Source organism: Bufo bufo, chromosome 1, assembly GCF_905171765.1.
Source record: "Bufo bufo chromosome 1, aBufBuf1.1, whole genome shotgun sequence".
Classification (NCBI taxonomy): Eukaryota; Metazoa; Chordata; class Amphibia; order Anura; family Bufonidae; genus Bufo; species Bufo bufo.
In genome coordinates, this window is record NC_053389.1 from 151,494,725 (window position 1) to 151,517,007 (window position 22,283).

Here is a 22,283-nt window from a genome sequence, read left to right on the forward strand (position 1 = left end):
ACTTCTATGGGAGATTATTCAAGGCATGCTTTGTGACCTATGCTTAGGTCAGGAGGGGGAAGATAAGCTGTGATATCACCTATTGTGAATGATGGATCCTGTGTTATCTATACAGAGGTGATATCTGTCATTCTAATCCTGGTCGTAATAATAAGCAGATCACTGCAGTAAAATGATCTGTACAGACCTAGAAGTGGTGCCTATTATTAAGCTTAGTGGCCGGTGCAAAAACTGGGAGACTTTTTTAAATATAGATATTGAGGTGAAAATTAAAAATAACATCAAAAGTTCCTTAACAATATGTTTAACATAAAAAACATGATTTAAAAATAGGTCATTTTCTGACGGCACATTCCCTTTAGCCTTCACCCATGAGGGGCAGTGTATGGACTGTGACATGTTCTCCAAACTCGTAATAAGAAAGAGGAGTGCGGCCGGCAGAAAGAGAATTTTTAATCCCCTTCCTTCTGTTCCTGGGTTGCAGCAGGGGACAGTATGACTTTGAACGCTGAGGCAGATTTCTCTTTCTCAGATCTGCTCCGCCATAAAAGAATAATACTGTGGATCACATAGTTCAAGGGATCTGTTTTGAAAGGGTGAGGTTTCGGATTAGCTAATTATTGACAATTCACACCAAATCCGATGGTACAAATTTAGCAGTGCCCCCTCCTCCTCAGAGCTAAAACTTTTCCTCTGTCAGATCTCTGGAACATATGGTGGTAAATAATTCAGTGGCCTCTTCCTGAGTGTAAGGAGGGCTGGGGATGAATAGAAAGAGGCTTTATCCACTGTGCCTGTGACATCACAATTCCGTGAGGTCACAGACATTCCTCCCTGTGACAGAATCCATTAGTGCTATGTCTACCATAAAAAAAAATAACGGGATGCTTAGAAATGTGTATATTAAAAATCAGACAAACTTCGGACTAGTCTGTGAAGAGCCTGGTATATTACATGTGTAATCCCAGCTGCTTGGCACAGGGATCCTCATATGTATGTGTGTGACACATGCTTCCTACTGTCCACCCCACTCCTGCACACCCTGATGCCCTGCACGATAGCAGGCGGCACTTCTCTGCTGGAAAGCCTGGCACCTGTGCCCCTCCTGTAATAACAGACACCTGTTACATTAGGAGTCTCGTGTACAGCTGCCAAATAGGCGCTCTATCACCGCTGCTCACCACATGCTACTGTGTATACTGTCAAAAACATCCATTTCTATTCTCTGTTTTAACAGCTAATTTGTTTTTTATCTCATTGATTTCAATTAGGATGAAGTAAAGGCCGAAGCAGTGAAAGGGATTTGGGCATCTCTTTACAAGGTAAGACTTGTCACTTTTGTGTGTGTGGTAGCCTTTCAGAGAAATAAAGGAAAATTCTCCAGCATCCGTCAGTATTGGTCGTCTTTATTGTAGATCAGCATTAGGCTACATTCACACGTCCGTGGTGTGTTGCGGACCCGCAAATTGCGGGTCCGCAACACACCAGCCCGTCAACCCCATAGAAATGCCTATTCTTGTCCGCAAGCTGCGGACAAGAATAGGACATGCTCGATCTTTTTGCGGAGCTGCGGACCCAAAATCGGGGCCGCGCTCCGCAATTGCGGCTGCAGACAGCACACTGTGTGCTGTCCGCATCCATTCCGTCCCCATAGAGAATGAATGGGTCCGCACCCATTCCGCAAAATTGCGGAAAGGATGCGGACCCATTTTGCGGACGTGTGAATGGAGCCTAACAGTACATGCTTTAATCCTCACCACCCTCCACCACAAACCTGATTGAAGCATGTACTGTTATGCCGATCTACAATAAAGACGACCAATACTGACGGATGCTGGAGAATTTTCCTTTATTTCTCTGATTGTACATGCTTATGGTGAGCTGGATAAACTTTCTTTTTTGATCACTGACTGTGGTAGCCTTTCATCACAACCATTTTGAGGGACATTTATCAAGATCGGCGTCTTGTATGTCGGTCTTGATTCTCCCTCTACTGCCGGAGGATGCGCCACATTTCTGCAGAGGTTCAGACCTTACACATATTTGGCGCATCTTCTGGCCGTGCAACACACTTAAAGGAGGTTGCCGTAGACTTAAGTCTTTCTTCAAGCCAGAAAGCTGGGGTGAAGAAAGATAAATGTGGCACTCCCCACCCACAGCACACCCGCTTTTCTCGCCACTTCTGAAAAGTGGTGTAAAAGGGGGAAATGTTGCAAATTTTAGCACACAAATGGTATGCAACAACAACACAAATGTGGACTAAATAGATTTTTAAATGTCCCCCTTTGTGTCTAAATACAGGAACAACCATTACAAGTTTGGTCTGAAATAAACACAGGCCAAATTGTACACTGGACAAAATATGGATTCTGCTCCCCCAAGCTCTTGACACCTTTGTGAACTAGACAGCTTTCTAGAATCACTGGTGGTACAGGTGCTGAGACCCCCACGCATTGCTAAAACAAAGGAGCAGAAGCTGAGTGCTGTACCCCTTCAGCTTTGCTTGGCTGTCCTTCATGATGCAAGTAGAGCAGTGTACAGATCCATAAAAAGTAATGAATTTGTACAATGTTCTGCTCAGGTCTGCAATGAAAGCCTAGCACAGCTGGCCACAGCCAAGGGGGCACAGTGCTCCGCTGAGTGCATCTGCCCCTTTGTTTCAGCTATCGGTGGCCTCAGCACCTGTAGCTCCTCCTGGTCAAACTGCTAACATGCCAGAGGTTTTCTGAAACTACAGTTACAAGTTAACGTCTCAAATTCCTTTTATTCAACTCAAAATTTTAGTGGATCCTGAATTTATTCCATCATGTGCATTAGTGTAAAAAAAAAATGAAGTTTTACTTAAGCAACTTTTAGCATTAAATGAATGAGAAACCATTAGAAAGTGAGATTATAACAAATAGACATGTCACATTGTGCAAAGCCTGAGATAGGTAAGGCTTCTCCAAGATGTCTAGCAGCCTGTGATGCCCGATCCCTTGTTTTTCTTTGGTCCATCCAGTGTCAGGGGTTACGGGTGGATCAGCGGTTTATGTAAATAGTTGTGATGTAACATGCATAGGTCTTGAAGGCCCTTGCAAGACATCCATCATCCTCACTGCACAGAAGGAGCATCCAGACATTAGCAGCATGTGCCCTGCCCTGGATCTGTTTGGTTTTCTTTTTCTCTTTTTACATTTAGATCTCCCACTGTGAACCACTTTTCTTTTATCCTTTCAGCTTTTTTCTATATATCTAAATATATGCCTCCACCCTCTTCTCCTCTCCCAAGTAAACCCCTCCTTAATCCACCCCTCCTGCTTGTTTAGCTTTCGGCTTCTATTCTGACTTCAAAGCCATCCCCATCATTGTCTGTAAGCTCCAGGCAGTGGCCTTGAAATAGGAACACAGAGAGAGCACACCGCAGGTCACGTTAGGGTATCATGCCTGCCAGTGTGAATGGTTGCTCTCAGATTCTTACTATTCATTGCCCTGGATCCTAGTTACCTTCCTCTCCTATAGGACTGGAGTCTACTCAACTTTGTCTGCTTATTGCTTGAAAATGAGGAGATCTACCAATCAGTGTATTCTCTCTGTGCAGGCCATTTCCAGTCAGGTTGGCACCTGTAACCATTATAACTAAAAGTGGCCAATACTAGTCGGGCGAGCATGCATGTGTTCTCAGTGGGGAGAGGGGAGTAAGCCACTGAGCCATTTGAGCGCCAAAAATTGGTCATGTAGAAATTTCAACTTTTCTGACCCCTCTTTTTAAGTCCCACTTCACAAATATCCTGCCGGCTTAGTTCCCCTACAGCGTGGTGCAGAAAACCAGGGGAACTGAAGCTTGAACTGCTGCCATCATTTTCTATGGGACATTCCACGTACATCTGGCGCATCACTTATGATGCTGAATGTCAAATAGCATCAGACCAAAAAATGCTACATGCTACGTTTTCCTGTCCGTTGCTATCAGTCTATGGAAGCTGGACCGGTGCACAGTGCACTGCACGTATATCAGTTGTGTCCAGCTCCCAGCCTGAAACAACTGGCCAGACACAAGTGACTTTATTTGATTGGTCACCTTAAGCCTTAATGTTGCTGCAGGGAAGCCCAGACATGGACAACAGGATGACCAATCTTTCTTGATCTGGTGGACGTGGGCAATTTATTTCATGTCAGAACTTTACCTAACAATTATTGAACCTCGCTATACCCACGTCCTATGTGTGTGTAGTAACAACTGAAGGAGGCACAGTCCCTGTACTGATATATCTATCCCTGGTCATGTATCTTCTCCAACCATGCATGTCCTTATAGAAGACAATACAAGAATCATTCCAGGAGCTCTAGGTGATAGTCACATAACCTCTGAGCCCAGGGTCTGCTGGAAAACAATACTTGCATGATATTTTTGGGTGGTATTATTTACTTTATTGAACATTTCTATTAAGATTTGGATCCTGCCTACTCACAGTGATAAAAGTGTATTTGCCCAACAGTCCTGTGTTCAGCAGACAGTGTACTTCTGCAGTTATTAGGAGAATTAGTATGGAAATTCCACTGATTTATACATACATAGCTTCGTCTCTTTGCTCTTCAGCTGTGTCCTGTGGAGAAGAGGTTGAAAAACACAGAATTAAAGATTATTAGATAATGAAGACTCAAAATAGTATAGAAAATTCTTGATAATCACTGCTGCTTATCTCTCTTTAACTCTATTCAGACACTAATAGCCCCCCCTGCTATGCAGGAATACTTTCCGATTGGCCTTTATTGTGGGTAACAAGGCCAGATAGAAGAGATACAAGTCACATTTTATCAGTTCACAATGGGACTGATTATGTCTGCTTAGAGTAAAGTGATGGTGAAAAGAATGAAGTATGTGAAGCAGTTAGTAAATAGATAGGTGTTTGCAATTATTCTGAGGCAGAGAGGGGTTTAATACCTCCACACTCAGTGACGTGCCGTAGTGATAGTACGTCATAGCAGTGGCACAATATATTGTGAGTGACAGCTGTATTATACAGCTGACGCTGTGCCCTCACTGCCAGGATGAGAGATACCTCTGATCCCAGCAGTTTAATCCCTCAGATTCTGCAGTCATTACTGACCAAGGCATATAAGGGGCAATCTTGGGGTGCTGAGTAGCTGTGATGTCAGCCAAAGGCCTTCTGAGGGCCCGTAGGCCTGTCGTAATCCAACCTCTGCCAGAATGTAGTAGAGTGCCTGTGAAAATTCTCACATATATGCTCTAATACAAAAGAACTGTATTAGCGTGTAAAGTCATCAATCGCAGGGACTAAAAATGTTAAAAGAACAGTTAAAGTTTTAAAAAATATGCCCCTCCCCCCCCCCCCCCCAAAAAAAAATCTCCCATTGCTACAACTGGGAGTTTTTGTTCACCTCCCCTCACAAGCAAAATTGAGTAAAAATGATCGAAAGATTGCATGTATCCCAAAATGGTATTAGTAAAAATTTAAGTTTCACCTTGCGCAGCTCCGCTGGCAGAATAATTTATGGCTATCTCAGTATGTCGAAGTAAAGATATCTCATTAATCGTACTGATCCACGGAATTAGGTTAATGTTATTTTTACTGTGCAGTGAACTTTGTAAAAAAACAAACAAAAAAAACCCATATAAACAAAGGCACAGTTGTGTTTTTTTCACACTGCCCTGCCAAAATAAATGTGTTTTGAAATGTTATACATTAGAGGCACTCCCAAAATGGTGGCATTAAAAAAATACAACTAATCCTGAATAAAACAATCTTGTAAACGGCTATGTCAATGGAAAATTTTAAAGTTCTAGCTTTTGAAACCCAGAGATGAAAAAATGAAAAAGTATTTGCATGCAGCGATCACCTCGATAGTATGAGAACGAGCGGTGGCTACTGCTCGCACCTGTCCTCATACAGCTGCATTGTTTCTAGTTGCATAAATGACCCTATGAACACCTTTAGATGGACAGATTATCGCGAACGAGCTTTTGTCCCCAATAATCTGCCCTATAATTGGGCCATGTAAGCCCACCATAGCTCGTACCTACACTCTTCTGGCTAACATACTACAAGCTGTAGAGTAGGATCTCCTGCTCTCATTTATCAGCTAGGTAATCCCCCATCAGTAGCTGCTGTCCAGGGTTACTTGGCTGTTAGTACATGACCCGGAGGCCGTTTTTTTACTGATGCATAGATGCCACAGTGTAAGATCACAGAGACCTAATCTACATTGTTATGAGCTGTAGGCCGGGTAGCCTGCACTTGTAAGAGGGAGCCTTAGAGTCCACACATTACGGTAGAGTAGGAGGAACAATAAGTTGCCTTAATGAGACAGCATCATGCTGTGTGTGTGTCTTTGAATAAACAGAGTGCACTCATGGAAGCTGTGCACAGTGTTTGGCCTGGTAATATATGGTGACCCACTTTCCTCTGGTGGGGTCAGTAAAGTACAGCTTGTTTCCTATAAAAAAGATCTGTACTTTCAGGAAGTAGGGTGACATGTAGTTACTGTAACAAAACTCTTTATTGTGGGACACTGTGGGGTGGAAAGTTGTCACATCTTTAAATACGGCATGTGTAGAGATGTTTCTTCAATTCACCACCACCTGCAGGAGTCAGACTGCATAAAAAGTTATCAAAACTTAAAAAAGTCACAGTTTGTATATCTGTCCTAATCCTGGCCAAGCAGTAAGCCCACTTTTCTGATAGTGCTCTCCTTGCCTGGGTTGTGAATTTAGGTGGACTTCCATGTCTTTGTAGGTTTGCAGTTGTGCCCTACTCCTTCCATTTTCAGATGACCGATTGAACAGTGCTCCGTGAAATGTTCAGAGCTTAGGATCTTTTTTTATAACCTAACCTTACTTTGCAATTCTCCACAACCTTATCCCTGACCTGTCTGGTGTGTTCCTTGGTTTTTATGATACTGTTTGATTACTAATGTTCTCTAACAAACCTCTGAGGCCTTCACAGAACAGCTGTAGTTATACTGAGAATAAATTACAAACAGGTGGACTCTATTTACTAATGAGGTGACTTTTGAAGGCAATTGGTCACACTGATTTTATTTAGGGGTATCAGAGTACAGGGGGTCTGAATACAAATGCACGCCGCACTTTTCTGATTTTTATATATTAAAAAGTTTGAAAACCATGTATTATTTTCTTTTCACTTCACACACTTGCTACTTTCTGTTCGTCTATCACATAAAATCCCAATAAGATACATTTAAGAATGTAACATGAAAAAATGTGAAAAAGTTGAAGGGGTATAAATACTTTTTCAAGGCACTGTATATATTTCAGTGCAGCAGCATATTCTGGTAGAATGGTTTATGTCAGCTGTGTTCCTCTGCAAGTAGTTTTAACAAGCTAAATGGTCCAGCAGAAAAGCTCTCTGTAAACCACCCAAGTATTGTGGACACCTGGCTGCTGAAGTTCTGATATATGCCATTATTTGTCCACCCAAACAGGAACTCCAGATATCTCAACTTGCAAACATCCTTTATAAGTTTCTACTGATTTGCATGAAATCTCTTGTTGACACTATGAGATGCACAAATATGCTTTGTGTAGTATCATGTAGTTAGAAATTGTAGCAGTTTTTGCCACCATGTATTCATCTATTGTATGCATCCCTAATAATTTTGTATTATGTCACCACGGGCCGTCTGATTTCTATAACCCTATAAAAAAGACAGGAAATGTGCAACGTGGTCCAATGTCTTAAGGCCTTTTTACATGGTCCAAGGATTAGGGCAATTATCAGGGATGAGCGTTCGTCATTGTTCCTAATAACTGCCCCATGTAAATGTGCCACCGATCACCCAGTGAACAAGTAAACTCTCATGTATGGGGTGATAACATCTTTTATGTGGCTCATATTATGAATGAATCTGCAATTAATCAACAATGACTCTGTATGGGTAGGAGCTATCACATTAGTGATCCCTCAGCCCCATACAGAGGGAATGATTGCTACATATAAATGGAGCTCTCCCCTCTGCTCAATGATAAGTAATTATCAGCCCATGTAAAAGTACCTTAAACTGTTTTTCTGGGACTTAAATATTGATGACCTCTCTCCAGGATACATTGTCAATATCAGATTGGTGACGGTCCGATACCCAGCACTCCTACCAATCAGCTGTTCATGGCATCTGCCGCTGCTGGAAACGAGGCAGTGGACGCAGGAGTTGGACGCAGAAGGCTGTTTTCACTGTGTAGTGTTCTTGCCGGGGTACTGCAGCAAGGTTCCCATTCAAATGAGCAGCTCCAGAAACTACACAGTGGACGGAGCCTTCTGCTTCCAGCTCCATTCACTTTATGGTTTCCAGTGCCAGTCATGAACAGCTGATGTGCCAGGTGTTGAATGGTCACCGATATGATATTGATGACCTATCCAGAGGTTAGTTCATCAATATCTTAAGCCTGTATTACACCAGGCAATTGTCGGGCCAATCAACACTAACGAGCGTTCTTATACTGCCGCCGATTACCCAATGAGCAAACGCTCGTTCATCGGGCGATCCATATCTTTTGACAGATCGTGGTGTCTAACTACGATCTGCTGCCGGCAAACAACTGGACAGCATGGGGATGAGCGATGGTATAACGCTCACTCCTCCCTGTGATGTAGAGGAGATCGTTGGATGTAATAACAGTGGTCTCCGCTAGCAAGCAGGCAATCGGCGGCAGAATCGGGCTGTCTAATACAGCCTTAATTCCCACAAAACCTAGACTCTATCTCTTTCCTGGCACCTAAATGGTCTAAGCCTTCTTTATCATGATTAGAGGTTCTGACATCTGAAATGCTCTTGCAAGCATATTCACCCTCTACCGAAATATATAGGAGCTACGGGGCCCTCATTTACAGGTTTCCATGACTTCCATTCATTTCCGTTGAACGAGGCATATATATTGGCCAGATGTATACCGGAATCTCTTCTAATTCAGAATAGGTATGGCTGAAATTAGTACAATACTGTCCCATCAATCATCTTTGAGATTAAGGCTACTTTCACACTAGCATTCGGGGCTCCGCTTGTGAGTTCCGTTAGAAGGCTCTCACAAGCGGCCCCGAACGGATGCGGATCCGCTCAGAATGCATCAGTCTGGCTCCGTTTGTCCTCCGCTCAGCAGGCGGACACCTGAACGCAGCTTGCAGCGTTCAGGTGTCCGCCTGGCCGTGCGGAGGCAAACGGATCCGTCCAGCCTTACAATGTAAGTCAATGGGGACGGATCCGTTTGAAGTTGACACAGTATGGCTCAATTTTCAAACGGATCCGTCTCCCATTGACTTTCAATGTAAAGTCAAAACGGATCCGTTTGCATTATCATGAACAAAAAAAAAAAAATTTTTTTTTTTTTTTTTTTTTGTTCATGGTAATGCAAACGGATCCGTTCTAAACGGATCTAAGCGTTTGCATTATAGGTGCGGATCCGTCTGAACGGATCCGACCTAAACGCAGGTGTGAAAGTAGCCTTATGTGGACTGTGAGCCAGGCATCCCCACCAAACAACCGTGCAGCTATGTTTCTATATGTATTGGAAAACCTTCCATAAGAGTAAGCAAAGGTGATATTCAACGTATGTCCTGTTCAAGTGTGGAAATTCCCGTGTGTATAGATTACAGTCTTTAATATACAGTACTTAATTTCTGCTACAAAATAGCCTTCTACAGGTAATCAAATGTTTCAGAAGCCCTAGCAGCTCTCTACCTGCTGTCCAATGCCTCGTCTGTACGGTTGTGATGTTCTAGGCGACTCTGCAGTGATGTGCTGAGATTTTTTACTAGAGAAAGGCACAACAGACAGGGAAAGTTTGGTGATTACTAGCGGCAGTAACTAAATAGCCCTGTAACTGGTATGAAGGTTAATTCATGGTCTGCTAAACACAGAAAATATGAGAGGTTTGTCAGACAACAAAAAAGTATGCAGAAGAAAGGAGGGGGAATACACAGACTAATCCAAAGCCAGCGGCTGCTGTGCCGTAGCAAACAAGCATACAGCCTCGCACATACACGGTGACAGTCCTGCGACGTTGTTTGCTCAGCACAAGGAGACAGTGCTTAGATTTGCTTTCTTGATTTGTAAACAATTGTAGACACAAGGCATATTTAAGCGATAAGGCTGTAGATCTTCAGGAGCATGAATACACCAAACGGGAGCTCGCTGCACACCACAAAGACCTTATACAGTCAGGTCCATAAATATTGGGACATCGACACAATTCTAACATTTTTGGCTCTATACACCACCACAATGGATTTGAAATGAAACGAACAAGATGTGCTTTAACTGCAGACTGTCAGCATTAATTTGAGGGTATTTACATCTAAATCAGGTGAATGGTGCAGGAATTACAACAGTTTGCATATGTGCCTCCCACTTGTTAAGGGACCAAAAGTAATGGGACAATTTGCTTCTCAGCTGTTCCATGGCCAGGTGTGTGTTATTCCCTCATTATCCCAATTACAATGAGCAGATAAAAGGTCCAGGTCATTTCAAGTGTGCTATTTGCATTTGGAATCTGTTGCTGTCAACTCTCAAGATGAGATCCAAAGAGCTGTCACTATCAGTGAAGCAAGCCATCATTAGGCTGAAAAAACAAAACAAACCCATCAGAGAGATAGCAAAAACATTAGGCGTGGCCAAAACAACTGTTTGGAACATTGTTAAAAAGAAGGAACGCACCGGTGAGCTCAGCAACACCAGAAGACCACGGAAAACAACTGTGGTGGATGACCGAAGAATTCTTTCCCTGGTGAAGAAAACACCCTTCACAACAGTTGGCCAGATCAAGAACACTCTCCAGGAGGTAGGTGTATGTGTGTCAAAGTCAACAATCAAGAGAAGACTTCACCAGAGTGAATACAGAGGGTTTACCACAAGATGTAAACCATTGGTGAGCCTCAAAAACAGGAAGGCCAGATTAGAGTTTGCCAAACAACATCTAAAAAAGCCTTCACAGTTCTGGAACAACATCCTATGGACAGATGAGACCAAGATCAACTTGTACCAGAGTGATGGGAAGAGAAGAGTATGGAGAAGGAAAGGAACTGCTCATGATCCTCCTAAGCATACCACCTCATCAGGATGAATTCTGAAGTGTTTCGGGCAATATTATCTGCTCATATTCAGCCAAATGCTTTAGAACTCACTGGACAGCGCTTCACAGTGCAGATGGACAATGACCAAAAGCATACTGCAAAAGCAACCAAAGAGTTTTTTAAAGGAAAGAAGTGGAATGTTATGCAATGGCCAAGTCAATCACCTGACCTGAATCCGATTGAGCATGCATTTCACTTGCTGAAGACAAAACTGAAGGGAAAATGCCCCAAGAACAAGCAGGAACTGAAGACAGTTGCAGTAGAGGCCTGGCAGAGCATCACCAGGGATGAAACCTAGCATCTGGTGATGTCTATGCGTTCCAGACTTCAGGCTGTAATTGACTGCAAAGGATTTGCAACCAAGTATTAAAAAGTGAAAGTTTGATTTATGATTATTATTATGTCCCATTACTTTTGGTCCCTTAAAAAGTGGGAGGCAAACTGTTGTAATTCCTACACCGTTCACCTGATTTGGATGTAAATACCCTCAAATTAAAGCTGACAGTCTGCAGTAAAAGCTCATTTTGTTTGTTTAATATTAAATCCATTGTGGTGGTGTATAGAGTTTCAGAATTGTGTCGATGTCCCAATATTTATGGTTCTACCTTGTCTGTGCCCATAGGTAAAAATGTAACAGGACTGATACACAACTATCACTCTAAAGCTACGTTCACATCTCTGTTATGGAGATCCGGCACGCTGCTCCGGCACAGAGCAGCATGCCGGATCCTCTACTTCACCGCCAGACCCTTATTGACTGCAATGCGGTCTGACTGTGAGAAATGCCAGGTTTTGGCTGGACGAAAACCATTGCATGCAACTGTTTTTTGTCCGGCCGGCATTTGAGCCAGACCAGGCAGCCGCAAAAGGAGATTTGAACGCGGCCTAAGGTGTCATGCACATGACCATATTTTCCATCCGTGTGCTACATGCATTTTTAGTGGATAGCATACTGACCCATTTATTGCTATGGATACATCTGTATTTTTTGCAGATCCATGTGGCTGTTCCGTAAATTATAGAACATGTCCTGTTTTGGTCCGGATTGCGGACAAGAACAGCTCTTTCTATTGATGGGAGTTAGAAAAATATGGATGGTATGCGTATTTTGTGGATCCGTTGTTTGCGGACCAAATACAGACAAGGCCATGTGCATGAAGCCTTATACAATTAAATTCCTGTATATGCAAGGAAATATGCTTGGTTATTAGATAAAAACTGATTATAACCTATTTCCAATAAAAATGTGTATTCAATACAGGGAATAATATAGTTTCTTTGTGTAAGCAGTAAAGTCATAAGACACATCCATACGGCTGAGACAAAGGCTGGTGACAGCCATCTGACTCCTTCAAACACATGACTATTTAATTTAGTGGGGAGAGCGGTATTAGACACTGAAATCCACCATGCGAGCTCCTTTATTCCCCCTATTTTGCCCCCATATACATTAGATCTGCAATGAATTCTCCAGACTGAAGACCCCATGAACATTAGGCTACTATCGGCTTACTCTGACCACCGACAATCTAACGTGTATGGGAGCCTCTTGACTCTACCCAGATTATGTTAGGGAGAAAAGGATCGGGCACTTTGAATTTCAGTGAAGGATCGTTTTGTTCTCCCAGGAGATAAGACACCTCCAGAGGTGTCTGGAAGTTCTCCTCTCTCCCCATTGAAAACATCTGGGACTTGGATGAGATCCTAACTGGCTGAATGAGCAGTCGATCAACAGCTATTAATGTTGTACGGGCACCTTAAAGTGTAAAGCCTACTAAGCGATGCACAGTAGATCTCAACAGGCTCATTCTTTTGACTCACAGGATATAAGCGCTTCCAGAAATGTTTGACAGCAAGTTATTCCCCCGCTGAAATAAACAAGCTCTTGGACAGTCTGAACTTACATGTTTTTGGGGGAGATGTAAAAGACAGGTGTCGAAGATTTTTATACTAATGGCCTATCCTCAGGATAGGCCATCAATATCTGATCGGTGGGGGTTCAACACCACCGCCAAGAAGCTGTTCCCAACTAGCTCCGGAGCTGGATAATGCAGTACTGCTCCCATTTACTTCAGTGGGAGCTGCAGTAATCAGCGACAATCAATATAAAAATTCTGGGCCGCGCTGCATACATACCCTGTTAAAGGGTTGCCCAGTTAAAGGTTTGCCAGGCAAGTATTTTTAGAAAAGGGGAAACATGGATTAAAATATATAAAATAAATATTACTCACCTTTCCAATGGCCCACTGTCATTCCGATCCTTACAAGGTTCCCTCTGGTCTTTGCTTCCTGTTCCCATCTCAACACACAGGAAATTACAGGGAATGGCAATTTATCGTCGAACCATACTCTTCTGGTATGTTTAACCCTTTCCTGACCACCTGCAACTATAAACGTCCGGGTGGTTGTCCTTCATCTGTGCACGGATGTTTTAAAATATCCTTGCGGGGAGCCGACTGTCGTGAACGCCGTGTATAGACATCAGGAAGCGGCGGTGCCACTTCCTGCTCTGGTCCCAGTGGTCATATGATCGATTGGGGTCTGTGTGAGCTGCTGGGTTTTAGGAGACCCCAATCAGCTCTGTAGTGAGATTGTACAGCCCTGTACAACCACTGGGGGCTGTATTCCCCCTTTAATTGGGGCTAATATGACAAAAATATAAAGTTAAATCTCCTCTGAAGGTCTTCTATGACTGGCACAAAATCTATATATATAAAGAAGGACGTATATATGTATGTACAGTACAGACCAAAAGTTTGGACACACCTTCTCATTCAAAGAGTTTTCTTTATTTTCATGACTATGAAGGCATCAAAACTATGAATTAAGGCCTCTTTCACACTTGCGTTGTCCGGATCCGGCGTGTACTCCACTTGCCGGAATTACACGCCGGATCCGGAAAAACGCAAGTGTACTGAAAGCATTTGAAGACGGAACCGTCTTCCAAATGCGTTCAGTGTTACTATGGCACCCAGGACGCGAGGGTTTCTATCACTTCGTTTCACCTATTTAGCTTTCAGACACTAGCGATCCGCTAGTGTCTGCTTTATCTAACCATCCTAATATAAGAGCTTATTGTCCTGCCGTTTAGCTAAAAAAATAACTTATATAGATATGCAAATGAGCCTCTAGGTGCTATGGGGGCGTGATTAGCACCTAGAGGCTCCGTCTACCTTAACAAACTGCCGCCGCCCAGCGCGTCCCTCTAGCCCGCCCATCTCCTCCGGAATGCGATGCTCCTCGTATTCGGCGCATGCGCAGTGAATGTCTGATCGCTTCCCTGCTCAGACATCTCCACTGCGCCTGCGCCGATGACGTCATAGTGCTCCGAGGAACAGGCGCAGTGGAGATGTCTGAGCAGGGAAGCGATCAGACATTCACTGCGCATGCGCAGAACAGAGACGCGCACGGAGAGGATCGCTTCAACTGGAGATGGGCGGGCTGGAGGGACGCGCTGGGCGGCGGCAGTTTGTTAAGGTAGACGGAGCCTCTAGGTGCTAATCACGCCCCCATAGCACCTAGAGGCTCATTTGCATATCTATATAAGTTATTTTTTTAGCTAAACGGCAGGACAATAAGCTCTTATATTAGGATGGTTAGATAAAGCAGACACTAGCGGATCGCTAGTGTCTGAAAGCTAAATAGGTGAAACGAAGTGATAGAAACCCTTTAAGGGGTGGGAGACTGTGGAGTTCACTGTTAAAGGGACGGGGTGCTGTAGAGGTACCTGTTATGGGGAATACTGTTGATATCTTTTAACAACACACACAAGCATTAAATGAAATATACCCGTGCAAAGCTGGGTCCTTCTGCTAGTGTAAAAAAAAAAAATTATATATATAAAACAAAATAAAATTTCATCTACTTTGCTGCTACTGTAAATGCTGCAGATTTTTTGCACGCAAGTCCATATCAGAAGATTTTCAGCGCGTACGCCACCAGTGTTCACCGGTACAGCGTCTCATCTTTTATGTTGCTACTAGTGTAATATGTTGGGAACACTTGTTCCCTTCCTAGTCCAGAATCCCCCGTAGCTTGCATGCAGCGCACAGACAATTATTGCTATAATTCAGCTTTTGCATTTGGATCATAGTGAAAATGGATTCAGACGCCAGTAACTAATAGTAAACCTGACACAAGGCTGTGCGGTATTTTGCAACTGACCTATTGCAAAAGAGACTTAAGTTTGGGAGCTTTCAACTGAAACTGATTACTAATTCTGAAAGAAAGGCAAAGATTTAAACAGGAGAATCAAGTCCGACCAGTTTTATTTTTATTTGAAGGGAAAAAAAACGTTACCAGTATAATTAATGTGTGTTTATTTGCTTGTTGCCAAATGCAACTGCCCAAACTGTGAGAGATGAAACTCCAAGTGGAAGCAGGAGCCACGCAAAGAGGAGCAGATGAAACGGTGACGTATTTGTGACATAAAGGAAGATGGCAGATGATATAAAGGAAAGGTGAGGATGGCTGATCAAATATACAGGATTTTACAATTTGACTTGGTAGCCAAGACACACTGACAAATGTACACAGCGGTGTGTACATTACATGTTTGCAGTGACTCACTAGGTTTATTCTTCACGTCTCTGAGGAAGCCATCTTCCAAGATGCAGTCTCTGCACCCAATTATTACAATCCGGTAACAGTGGACTGGTGGAGCCGGATCGTACAGATGATGAGGATAGTAGTAGAATTCTGGTGGGTGGTGATCTAGTGACAGAATGTTGTTGTCCTCAATACAATGTACACATGAGTATATGTCACTCACTGGACTTGTAGTCTGGAGAGTTGTCGGGATGTTTCCTTGGTGTTTTCTGTGGCTGTAGAGACTTGACTTGGCTCTAGTTCTATGTTCTGTATGTGCTATGTTATATTGGTGTTCAGCCGTCTTCTAATATTTAAAATGGATTCCTATTGTAGACCTTGTCCAGTTTACTATGCATTATAATGTCTAGTAGCTCAACATAGAAGCTTACTAGAGAAAAAGGGGAGCGTGCCTGCTGTTTGAGACCTCCCCCCAGAAGACAAGGCCACACATTTATTCCATGAAGACCATAGACCCATCAGTTTCAACAGGTGCCCCGTATGTGCAGTTGTTTTACAAGGAGACTGAGCATCATAGTCACTGAAGTTTCATACCATCCAGATATGGACACAGCATTTATGCCTCACCTCATATTTGCTAGGAGTCGGGATATTATTAGATGATATCCAAACCAAACAGCCTTTTAAAGAGGAGCTGTCACCTCTACTGACATGTCTGTTTTAGTAACTACTTGCATTCCCCATGTTAAAGCATTCCTTTATTATTCCTTCCAGAAGTTGATGAATGAATTGCCAGCAGCTTGCAGTAAATGTACAGAGATGGGTGTTACCAGTTGGGGAGTCAGACAGTAGTACCTTTACTGCAGACTGCTGGCAATTTATTTGTAAGCTTCCAATGGGAATAATAAAGGAATGGCACAACATAGAGTCATAGGAGTAGATGCTCCAGAATGGTTATTACATGGGGAATGCAAGTAGTTACTAAAACGGATATGTCAGGAGAGGTGACAGGACCTATTGGTTAAATCACATTTTTATGTTTAACATGCTTTTATAGAATTTTTGGTGATGTTATTTTTTAATTTTCCATGTCAATATCTATATTTAAACAAAAAACATAAATTCCTGCAATTTTCACACTGGGACCTAAGCCTAATAATAGACATCACTTCTTGGTCTGTACAGATCACTTTACTGCAGTTTTATCTCAAGTGTCCCTCTTTCGGAGAGACAGTCCCTCATTTGGACCCCAGTCCTTCTGGCCCTCTTTGCTTTTTAAATGTCCCTTTTTCACCTAAGAAATACATTTGCATTAATAAACTTTTTAACCTGCTCCAGAAACTGTGTGGATGAGCCCTAACTGATAGAATAGAATAAAAATATCTGCAATCAGAGAATAAAAACAGGTTATTCTACTTTCACACTCGCGTTTTGGCTTTCCGTTTGTGAGATCCGTTCAGGGCTCTCACAAGCGGTCCAAAACGGATCAGTTTTGCCCTTAATGCATTTTGAATGGAAAAGGATCCGCTCAGAATGCATCAGTTTGCCTCCGATCAGTCTCCATTCCGCTTTGGAGACGGACACCAAAACGCTGCGGATCTGATGAAACTGAGCCATACAGATCCGTCCTGGCACACAATGTAAGTCAATGGGGACGGATCCGTTTTCTCTGGCACAATAGAAAACGGATCCACCCCCCATTGATTTTCAACGGTGTTCAATACGGATCCGTCTTGGCTATGTTAAAGATAATACAAACGGATCCGTTCTGAACGGATCTGTTCATGACGGATCCGCACAAAATGCGAGTGTGAAAGTAGCCTTATATAAAAAGGAGATGTGTCACTATCTGGTTTTAACTGGCAGAAATAATTGTTGGTGACACATTTCTTTTAAGGTATCACAGTTCTATACATCTTCCAGTTCTAAAAACTTCCCTTGTTTTACTTGGTTTTCGAATGACTGGTATTCCTTAGGGCTCGTTCACACTAACGTTTTTTGCGTTCCGTATCCGTTCCGTTTTTGCGGAACCATCTATTGAAAATTTTATGCCCAGCCCAATTTTTTCTATGTAATACTGTATACTGTATATGCCATACGGAAAAACGGAACGGAAAAATGGAACCAAAACGAAAACACAACGAAAACAAAAAACGGAACAACGGATCCGTGAAAAACGGACCGCAAAACACTGAAATAAGCCATACGGTGGTGTGAAAGAGGCCTTAGGCTACTTTCACATCTGCAGTTTTGTATTCCGATTTTGAGATCCGGCAAAGGATCTCATAACCAGAGCAAAACACCATACATTCTGACTGGAGAAAAATCCATTCAGTATGCATAAATTCCGGCTTGTTCAGTTTTGTACACTGGACACAAACCAGATCCAACACCAAAAACAATGTAAGTCAATGGTGCAGGATCCGTTTTTTTCTGATCCGAAAAAGAATAATCCGTCACTCATTGATTTGCAATGATTTTTAATGCCAGATCCAGTTTGTTCCGTTTTGATTTAATAGAAACGCATCCTGGTGCATTCAATCAAACAGAAACGCTTTGCTCCGGTTTTGAGATCCTTTGCCGGATCTCAAAACCGGAATACAAAACAGCAGATGTGAAAGTAGACTTAGGCTACTTTCACACCTGCGTTTGGTGCGGATCCGTCTGGTATCTGCACGGACGGATCCGCACCTATAATGCAAACGCTTGGATCCGTTCAGAACGGATCCGTTTGCATTACCATGAACAAAAAAAAAAAAAATTATTTTTTTTTTTTGTTTCATGATAATGCAAACGGATCCGTTTTGACTTTACATTGAAAGTCAATGGGGGACGGATCCGTTTGAAAATTGAGCCATACTGTGTCATCTTCAAACGGATCCGTCCCCATTGACTTCCATTATAAGTCTGGACGGATCCGTTCGCCTCCGCACGGCCAGGCGGACACCCGAACGCTGCAAGCAGCGTTCAGGTGTCCGCTCACGGAGCGGAGGCTGAGCGCTGGCAGGCGGATGCATTCTCAGTGGATCCGCCTCCATTGAGAATGCATCAGGGCTGGACGGCTGCGTTCGGGACCGCTCGTGAGCCCCTTTAAACGGAGCTCACGAGCGGACACCTGAACGCAGGTGTGAAAGTAGCCTTACATGTCACCAGTTTTATATTTGATGGGATTTCCCTAGCTTTAATCCAGCTAATCTCCTGTAGGATTACATGTTACATCCAGTTTCCACAGAAAATTCTGACCTTTTGTCAGAAATGATAATTTCGGAAAACAAACTGTGTGCATCCTTGGGTCTTATCATTTCCTTGTTTGCTACCATGATGTTAGCAGCCAGACCGCCGTGTGCTGAGATAGGAACTCTGATGTCACAGTGACATCAGATCTAACACCGTGTGTGTATGTAATAGCTGTAACAAACATATCGAGACCAGCGATAGTAGGGAACTCACAATCAGTCATCATTACAGAACCCCCTCCCACGAAATTCTTCACCTATGACAATGAACTGCGAAGGCAGCTGATTGGATAATGCTAAAATAACTACCCATCTACATATTTATAGACAGTGATGAAGTCACAATTAGCTTTGTGCCTTGGGGCACATAAGAGAGGTGAAGCAACAGGTATGGGTTAGGTTCCGCCATGTCGTCATGCAGGCTACAAGCTGGCACACTGACTGCTGTAATTACAGGAGGACAGGGAGACACTGTCACATTCAGATAAGGAGAAGCAGGAACACAGCCATCCAAGGTCTCATGCTGTATTTTTCACTGAAAAGCAAAGATGCACGTTTTTTTTCGGGTCTTCAATTTAGCATTGGAGAATTTTATAATTTAGTAATTAAAATCTCTGATAGGCTTTAGAAATTGCAGCTAATTGAATTTAATGGGAAGATGATTTTCAATTTTATTTGATTATAGGGACCCCTGGCATTGGCATTTATGGGAAAAAAAATGGAGAACGCACTGTGTGGGCTGGGATGGCAGAATTGAATTGGGGGTAATCTGATTTTCTCATCATGGCTTTCACTATAATTTTCCTATAATTTTCCATTAGATATCTAGTTTACAAATACTCACTAAGAAGCCTAGAGAAAGGAGGCTGCCAGCTAACAGGATTATAGAGACGGAGAGGCCAGTGTGCCAACAGCGCTTATGTAAACACGCTGCCACGCCTTAGTACACAAAGACAGGCTAACATACATGCACAAACTGGTGCACACAGCGTATACACGCCGATTACACACTACACCTATGCAGTAGAAGCGGAGAACATAAGCAGCCAGAAACTCCACCGCACTCCCATTCTTTCACTGTATTTAAGACTCCCTTAGGGCTCATGCACACAAACGTATTTTCATTCCGTTTCCGTTCCGGTTTTTTTTGCGGACCGTATGCGGAACCATTCACTTCAATGGGGCCGCAAAAAAAAACCTCAAGTTACTTTGTGTGCATTCCATTTCCGTATGTCCGTATTTCCATTCCGCAAAAAAATAGAATATGTCCGATTATTGTCCGCATTTCGGACAAGGATAGTACTGTTCTGTGAAGGGTCAGCTGTTCCGTTCCGCAAAATACGGAATGTACACGGATGTCATCTGTATCTTTTGTGGACCACAAAATACATACTATCATGTGCATGAGGCCTTAATTGGCTCCTGTTGAAGTCTACTGACATATGTTTTTTTTTCTGTTAAGTAAGGTAACTAGTTGACACATGATCTGTAATCATTATTTCATATATGAGACACTAGAAATGAACGTAATTCAGAAAGTAAATCCAGGAGCTGTTTGATGTGAATGCAGAGACTGGCCTGGAGTTCGGTTCTAGATTGTTAGTGAGGTTGTAGATCTACATGTAAGGCTACTTTCACACTTGCGTTGTTCTTTTCCGGCATAGAGTTCCGTCACAGGGGCTCTATACCGGAAAAGAACTGATCAGGTATGTCCCCATGCATTCTGAATGGAGAGTAATCCGTTCAGTTTGCATCAGGATATCTTCAGTTCAGTCGTTTTGACTGATCAGGCAAAAGAGAAAACCGTAGCATGCTACGGTTTTATCTCCGGCTAAAAAAACTGAAGACTTGCCTGAATGCCGGATCAGGCATTTTTTCCCATAGGAATGTATTAGTGCCGGATCCGGCATTCAGAATACCGGAATGCCGGATCCGTCCTTCCGGTATGCGCATGCGCAGACTGAAAAAAAGGTGAAAAAATAAATGCCGGATCCGTTTTTGCCGGATGACACCGGAAAGACGGATCCGGCATTTCAATGCATTTTTTCGACTGATCAGGCATTTTTAAGACTGATCAGGATCCTGATCAGTCTTACTAATGCCATCAGTTAGCATACATTTTGCCTGATCCGGCAGGCAGTTCCGGCGACGGAACTGCTTGCCGGATCTCTCTGCCGCAAGTGTGAAAGTAGCCTAAAATGTTAGGTCTCTGACGTCACAGGCTGCCCTCTCTTGCTCTACAGAGGAGACGAAAATGCCAGCATGGTCTATGGAGAACGTCTTGTGCCCTCAAGATTCCACTTATGTAAATAGCGAGGTTTGGGTGGTCCTCTACTGCCCTCTCGCAGACCACAGCTGAAGCCTGTGCTGCCCCTAACCCTTGGTCAGTAGAGCTGTCATAAGCCACATGGGAATTTGTATAGGAATTACTCCCACCCCTTGACAAGACCCTCTGATGTCATAGTCAGGAGAACCCCCATCCATGGCCTACAAGAGAACAGTGGAGTACCGTATATCTTGAATGGTTCTGTTCAGATTCTGTTCAGAAATTTTGGAGGCCAGTGGAGCTCCATAATTCTAATTTTCACTACGGGTTCTTTCACACAAGCGAGTTTTCCACCCAGATACGTGTAGTGCATGCATAGTCTCTAGACTAAATCCTGACCCATCCACTCAATTGGTATATGTACATGAGCATCATTTATGACTGATCATCTTTGCGTTCAGGAAAAATCACAGCATATTTTATAATTGTGGGTTTTTCACGCAGCTCTGGCTCCATCGAAGTGAATGGGGCTTGAGTGAAAAACAAAAGCCATCCGGATGTAATGCGTTTTTCACTGATGGTTGCTGGAGATGTAGATTGGTATTCTTCAGTTTTTCTTCATGCACAAGAAAAATGCATGTAATCCGGACACAATCCAGCCAGAAAAAAGCGCACACTGAAAACCATAGTTTTTTTTCCTGAACAGATCCTGACACAATCTGCATCGCTCGTATAAAAGACGGCTTAGAGTTCCTCTTTAAACTATACAGTATCCCTGAAAAAATAGTCTAAAACAAACTTGGAATCTACAGTAGAATCGCTGGACGCAAATGTTTATGGTTGAAACATGGCAGTGTGGATTTCTACAGTACATCACGTGGGTTCTTATCATTGGGGCATTGTAGATCGTTATAACAGTCAGGTGAACGGTGTTACTGGGGGGTGCACAGATATAAATGGCGGGGCCCTTACATAGCAGAACTTACAAAGGGCCCCACCAGTGAGTGTTCTGTCAAATTTGTGATGTTTTTATTAAGTGGATGACTTTTTTTTTATTTTTTATTAAATCCCTTATGCCTCTTTTGTCAAAAAGTGGAACAGGTGCCTCATAGATATGGTGCACATTCTGAACACCATATTTCTCAATGT

The 22,283-nt window shown here is 43.0% G+C and overlaps 1 protein-coding gene across 5 annotated transcripts in view; it reads left to right on the top strand.

Moving 5' to 3' along the window:
- Positions 1–22,283, top strand: part of CASZ1 (castor zinc finger 1) — a 251,035-nt gene that overhangs the window by 173,568 nt on the left and 55,184 nt on the right. For all 5 annotated transcript variants that reach the window (XM_040430630.1, XM_040430646.1, XM_040430639.1 and 2 more), the window contains one exon: positions 1,272–1,322. The gene's annotated coding sequence lies outside the window, so the exon portion shown is untranslated. The remainder of the gene's footprint in view (positions 1–1,271; positions 1,323–22,283) is intronic.